The following is a 6,000-nucleotide window of genomic DNA, read 5'->3' on the forward strand; positions in this document are numbered from 1 at the left end:
ATTGGCTCTTTCATCTGTAAGGCGGGACTTCTTTAATACATCTGTTGACCATTGGCTGCCGTTCGGCATTCCAATTTCTCCCATTGATTTGACAGTTTTTCTTGATTGTTTAAACACTATAATCAGGCTTTTGAACTAACATTTCAAAACCATAACTCCATTTATCAAAAAGCACACCCATTTCCCTAAACTATAAACACTATTCCCCTGTTTTGACACATGAGTCAGATTTGTTGAACTGTCACTGCAAAACTCTACACACAAACCTTTACACCATGTGGTCATTTAGAAAGCACTAGCATTCAGTATTGTTCACTCAAGTCAGCACAGCTTGAGCTCAGTTAGCACACAATCACCCAGGTGGAAACACTGAGAGTCAAAATTGATCACACACCAATCAGAACCTTCAATAGATAGATAAAAGGTCCTGAGTCAGTTCATTCAGTTTTGGAACAATGGATCCAGAGAGACACGAAGGAAGAGGTCGAGGACACCGGAGAGGAGGAGGAGGAGGAAGAGCAGTAGGGAGTGGAGGAAGAGGTGAAGGAAGAGGAAGAGTAGGAGTAGGGAGAGGAGGAGGTGGAGGAGGAGGAGGAGGAGGAGGAGGTGGAGGAGGAGTAGGGAGAGGAGGAGGAGGAGGAGGAACATAATTGGCCAACAGGCTATTGTGAATGTCCCTGGCCAGCGAGGAGGGAACGTCACTATGTGCATGTCCATCAGCCAACGAGGGGTACTCCACTGCTGTGCCATTCTTGGACCCTATAACACTATGCTCCTCCTTGGTTTCCTTGATGGTCTAAGAGAGTGTGTGTTCCAGCTTGACCAGAGGGAGCCAGCACAACCAGAGCAGCCTCGCTACATTGTTGTTTGGGATAACATCAGCTTCCATCGCGCTGCTCTGGTTCGTGACTGGTTTACCAATAACCCGAGGTTTTCCAACATCTTTCTGCCTGCATACTCTTCCTTTTATAACCCAATAGAGGAGTTTTTTCGGCATGGTGGTGGAAAGTGTATGACCGAGAACCTCACATCCGTGTTCACCTCCTCTAGGCCATGGAAGAAGCCTGCCTAGACATTTCAGTTGATGCGTGCCAGGGGTGGATCGGGCATGCAAGAGGATTTTACCCCCGCTGCCTGACAAGGGCCAATATAGCCGGTGATGTTGACGAGATTCTCTGGCCTGTCCCACACCAAAGACGGGATGCTGGGGCAGGATCATTTGTTGTTGTTTGGTGTATTGCACTGTACAGTACATTAAGGAATAAAACATGTGCAAATGTATACTTCTGTTGTGTCTTTTGTGTTCATCATGTGAAAAGGTTTTTGAGGGGGAGAACCACAAGCAACATAACTTATTACCGGTTATTGTAGTATTGTTTTGAATTTATCCCACCAGTGTGTAAGACTATGTTGTAGTGTGTGTGTTTTTGAGGGCTTGTGTGTCATGTCATGCAAAGTTTTGTTTTTCAGCAAGATTAAATGGTTTCGAGTGGAGAGCTTCATTTTCACCTGAAAATAGGAAGTTTGTGGAATTGGGTGAGAAGTTATGGATTTGTGTTTAGAGTTTCGAGAAAAGGAGGAATAATTTCAAGAAATGTGTTTAAGCAATCCAGAAAAACTGTAATACACATGTAGAGACACGAACACAAAACACCATCAGAGTAACACATGTGATACTAAAATAATGCAATAAACATCCAAATATAACACAGAACTCCCCAAAGTACATAACTGATATTAAAGAATAAGAAGAAACATCTCTATTTCCATAGAATATAATGAGATGTGAAGGGTCACGCAGGGAATTCTGGGAACGCCCAATTATTGTTTTTCGAGAAAAATGGTAAAGTGTCTGGATATCATGAGAGAAGGAGAAAACAAACAAGAAAAAGGAGATAGAGCAGCTCTCATAAACTGCTGCCGGTGTCCTCTCTTCTCTCGCTTCTCCAACACTTTCTGCCCCGTCACTATACAAGAACTGTAATACTGTGATTTTCTGCATATAAAGAGCCGTTCATTCAGGTATGAGGGAACCGTCTGAACACGTTTAACCACTGATCAAACTTCATTTGTCAATGTTTTAACTGTGTCAAACATGAACACAATGTAGTTTGACATATATGTGGGGATATCTTATTTACTTGCTACTATAAGTCTAAAACAAACTTTTTATATACCTTAAAAAGATACAATGCCAATAGTGTTGGAAATTAACAGGGACTCGGGGCAAAAATGCCACAGAAATTGACAAAAATATCCCCGAAATTCAAAATATGGAGGCAAAAAATGGCCACGCAACGAGTTCCCGTGTTTTATTAATAATATCTGATATAGTTACAATTACATACATTGCAATCTTCTTTTGACCACTGAACATGACTGTTTTCCCTCCGTCCGGTTCCTCACACCATCATACGCACAGACGGGTTCTCCGCTTCTATCAATCCGCATCAGTTCAGTATTGTACTCCAGCGTTAAATTCTGTAACCATTCGCCCCTCTTGTTCAAAATAAACTGTCCTAGCGGGTAAGGGCGTAGATTTGGCTTGAACATTGGGGGGGTTACAGTGTGAAAAATTTACGTTTCCACTGATCATTGTATAAATATTGGGGGGGTTGTACTTGCTTGTTTTGATTGTTGGTGGGGGTTACCTCCCCCCCATCCCCCCTGGAATCTACACCCCTGCTAGAGGGTAATGAGCTCGCTCATGGTGCTGTACTGTATTACCCTGCCCTGTCTCACCCGCTAGAGGCCAAAAGTGTGTAAGGGATGGATGTTATATAAAGAAGGTATGAGAAATCACAAAACATAATGTAACCAAATGCTACAATTTACTGAATAATAATATCTCAATATGTTAAATAACCATTATGATAATTAAGACTTTATTATTACTACTGTAATACAATAATACATATACAGAACAACCATTATTAGTGTTTGAGTCAATCATATCCCTCACTAAACACTGTGTGAAATGTTTATTTTTGTCTTATTTTATTCAGTTGTAGAAGTTGATAACAGTTTGCTCCATAATTTTTTTCAAAACAGTAATGCATGGAATAGCCTTCATCTCTGTAAATCAATAGACTTTAGGAGAAAATAGAATTTCAGGAGAAATGTGTTTCTATTTGCCTATTTTTAAAACTAAAATGTTACTTGGAAGTGTAAAACAACTTGTAAGATATCAATACCTCTGCAAATGGGGAAAAACCCCACTGTATTGTGATTTCCGCAATAGTAGCGCAACCATTTTCAATTGTTCTAATAATAAGAACATTTTCTTAAGTACCAAATTAGCACTTTAGAATGCTTTTGTAAGGAACAGGTGACACAGTATATGTTTGCCATCACGGGTAAAGAAAAAAAATATGCAAAATTATTTCAAACCATAATAATATTTAGCAATTAATGATTTTGAGTATTTTTGATCAATTTAAGGCATCCTTAGTGAATCATCAATTTCTTTCAAGAACAAAAATGTCTTTGTGTTCTAAAAATGGAAGCGTATATACTATATATAATTTTCATAAATAACTTGTAACGTAATTACTTGAGTCATAATATTTCTCAGTACTTCTACTTGTACTCAAGTGAATTATTTCTTCAGTAGCAGTACTTTTACTTAAGTAATAAAAATCAGTACTCTTTCCTCCACTGCTGCAGTGATACCCCAATACTGCACTGTATGTTAGTATTTAATTAAGTGTGCAAATAGCATCTGCCACTACCGTTTTTCACCAGGATGTAAATAGCAATTAAAACTTTTTGCACTTAGTGCAAAGAAGATGCTTTTTTGTTGTTATTTACACTTAGTTCAAATAGCCTCTGCCATAACAATATTGTAATACTGTCCTCCCTCCGTGCAGAACATTTTTATGCAGATTGACAGCAAGAACATGCTCAAAACAGTAGAGATGATTGTGGACTTCAGGAGAAATCCCCCCGCACTCCCCCTCATCATTCTAAACAGCACTGTGGCAGCAGTGGAGTCATTCATGTTTCTGGGCACTACCATCTCTCAGGACCTGAAGTGGGAGACCCACATAGACTCCATTGTGAAAAAGCCTCAGCAGAGGTTGTACTTCCTTCACCAGCTGAGGAAATTCAACCTGCCACAGGTGCTGCTGACACAGTTCTTCTTGGCCGTCATTGAGTCTGTCCTCTGCACTTCAATAACTGTCTGGTTTGGTTCAGGTACGAATCAGAAAAAAGGAAACTACAACGGACAGTCAGGACTGCTGAGAGGACCATTGGTTGCCCCCTGCCCACCCTCCAAGACCTGTACGTCTCCAGAGTGAGGAAACGTGCAGGTAGAATCACTCTGGACCCCACACACCCTGCCCACTCCCTCTTTGAACTGTTGCCCTCTGGCCGGTGCTACAGAGCAATCAGCGCCAGGACATCCAGACACAAGAACAGTTTTTACCCTCAGGCCACTTATCACATGAACAATTAAACTGCATCAGGACTCCCATAGTGCAATAATGTAAATAAATATCTCATGTACATATGTAAATTCACTCATATTTAATTCAGTAACTGTACATACTCCTACCTTGCACATATATTACCACTTGCCCATGTCCATACACCATTCTATGTTATATATCCTATTTTTTGTATGTCTATTTAAACTCTTACCTTGTTTTATATTCTGCGTCTCACTGTAATGTTTTGTGTGCACTTGTTTTTCCTATCACCAAAAACAGTTTCTTGTGTACATGAGCACACCTGGCAATAGAGCTCATTCTGATTCTGATAATCCATAGCTGGCCTGGATAGAAGAAATTGTAAGCCTTGAATGCTGAATTATCCCTAAAAAGATGCCTCACCCTGCTGAAAGAAGCAAAAGTTTCCTGAAGGGTGCCACTATAGGTGAATGAAATTTCCAGACCACTTGCCTTTCATAGAATGTTTACACTATCACTGTAGTACTCCAACCTGACCACGAATAATTGTGGGGGCTCGCCCGGTGAACCCGATCGACAACAGGTTCCATGTTGAGTTTAAGGATATCTTGAAGCATCTGTGCAACAAACTGAGTCGGTTGAGTGCTCTCAATTCCCTCAATAACGGCAACACTCGAATTTCTTTACATCTCGCTTTGCTTTCCAGGTCATCACATTTAGCTCTCAGAAGCGATCCCTCTTTTCCGAGTGTTGTGACATTGTTTTGCAAGTCTTTCATGAATTCATCACAAAAGACTATATTCGCTGATCCAGTTTGCGTGGCTCATAGAGTGCTGACAGAAGAAGCCAGCTCCTCTCGGACAGCTGAGATCTTGTTTCTGAGTGATCCTGCCATAGAGTCGGTTAGGTAACTCTACTGATCTGCCTGTTAAATCTATTTGATAAAGTGATATAACTGTATAATGACAGAGATTATAATATACACAACAGGGAATGAAAAAGAATAGTCCGTCGGTGCCTTTGCTGGTGTTAGACTACAACCTTAATTTCAATCAGATCCACAAGGGAGGGCATTTCCCAAATTAAACCCACCGAACACTCACTTCAGTGTGTAAAGACAGATTACAGTGTTTGCATGTAATACAAATCATTTGTGTTCTAATCCTAGATGAATGTACTGCAGAATGTACTTTAATAGCAAAACTCTACAGTTCATTGGTTTACAGAGAGGTGCATATACATAAAACCCTACGATAAACTGTATATAACTGCTGTTGACCCCAAGTTCACCAATTGTTTCACCAAGAAAACACAGACTCTGAAGCCTGCCACACAAATGTGCTGCTTTAATACTTTATTTCGACCAGGTTTTGTAGGACATCAATATTTATTGTAAATATATATTTATAATTTCAATTCATTCTTTCTGCTAATATGTTTATGTAATGTTTAATGTGTGTTCATGTATTTCATGTCTTTTATTTTGAAAGTTTATTTCCTGTTTCATGTCATGTGTCCCTAGTCATGTGATTCATGTTTCCCTCCATGTTTATGTGTCTTGTTTTCATTGGTTTATTGGTTGATTATC

The sequence above is a fragment of the Myxocyprinus asiaticus genome, chromosome 14 (assembly GCF_019703515.2).
Source record: "Myxocyprinus asiaticus isolate MX2 ecotype Aquarium Trade chromosome 14, UBuf_Myxa_2, whole genome shotgun sequence".
In the NCBI taxonomy this organism is placed as follows: domain Eukaryota; kingdom Metazoa; phylum Chordata; class Actinopteri; order Cypriniformes; family Catostomidae; genus Myxocyprinus; species Myxocyprinus asiaticus.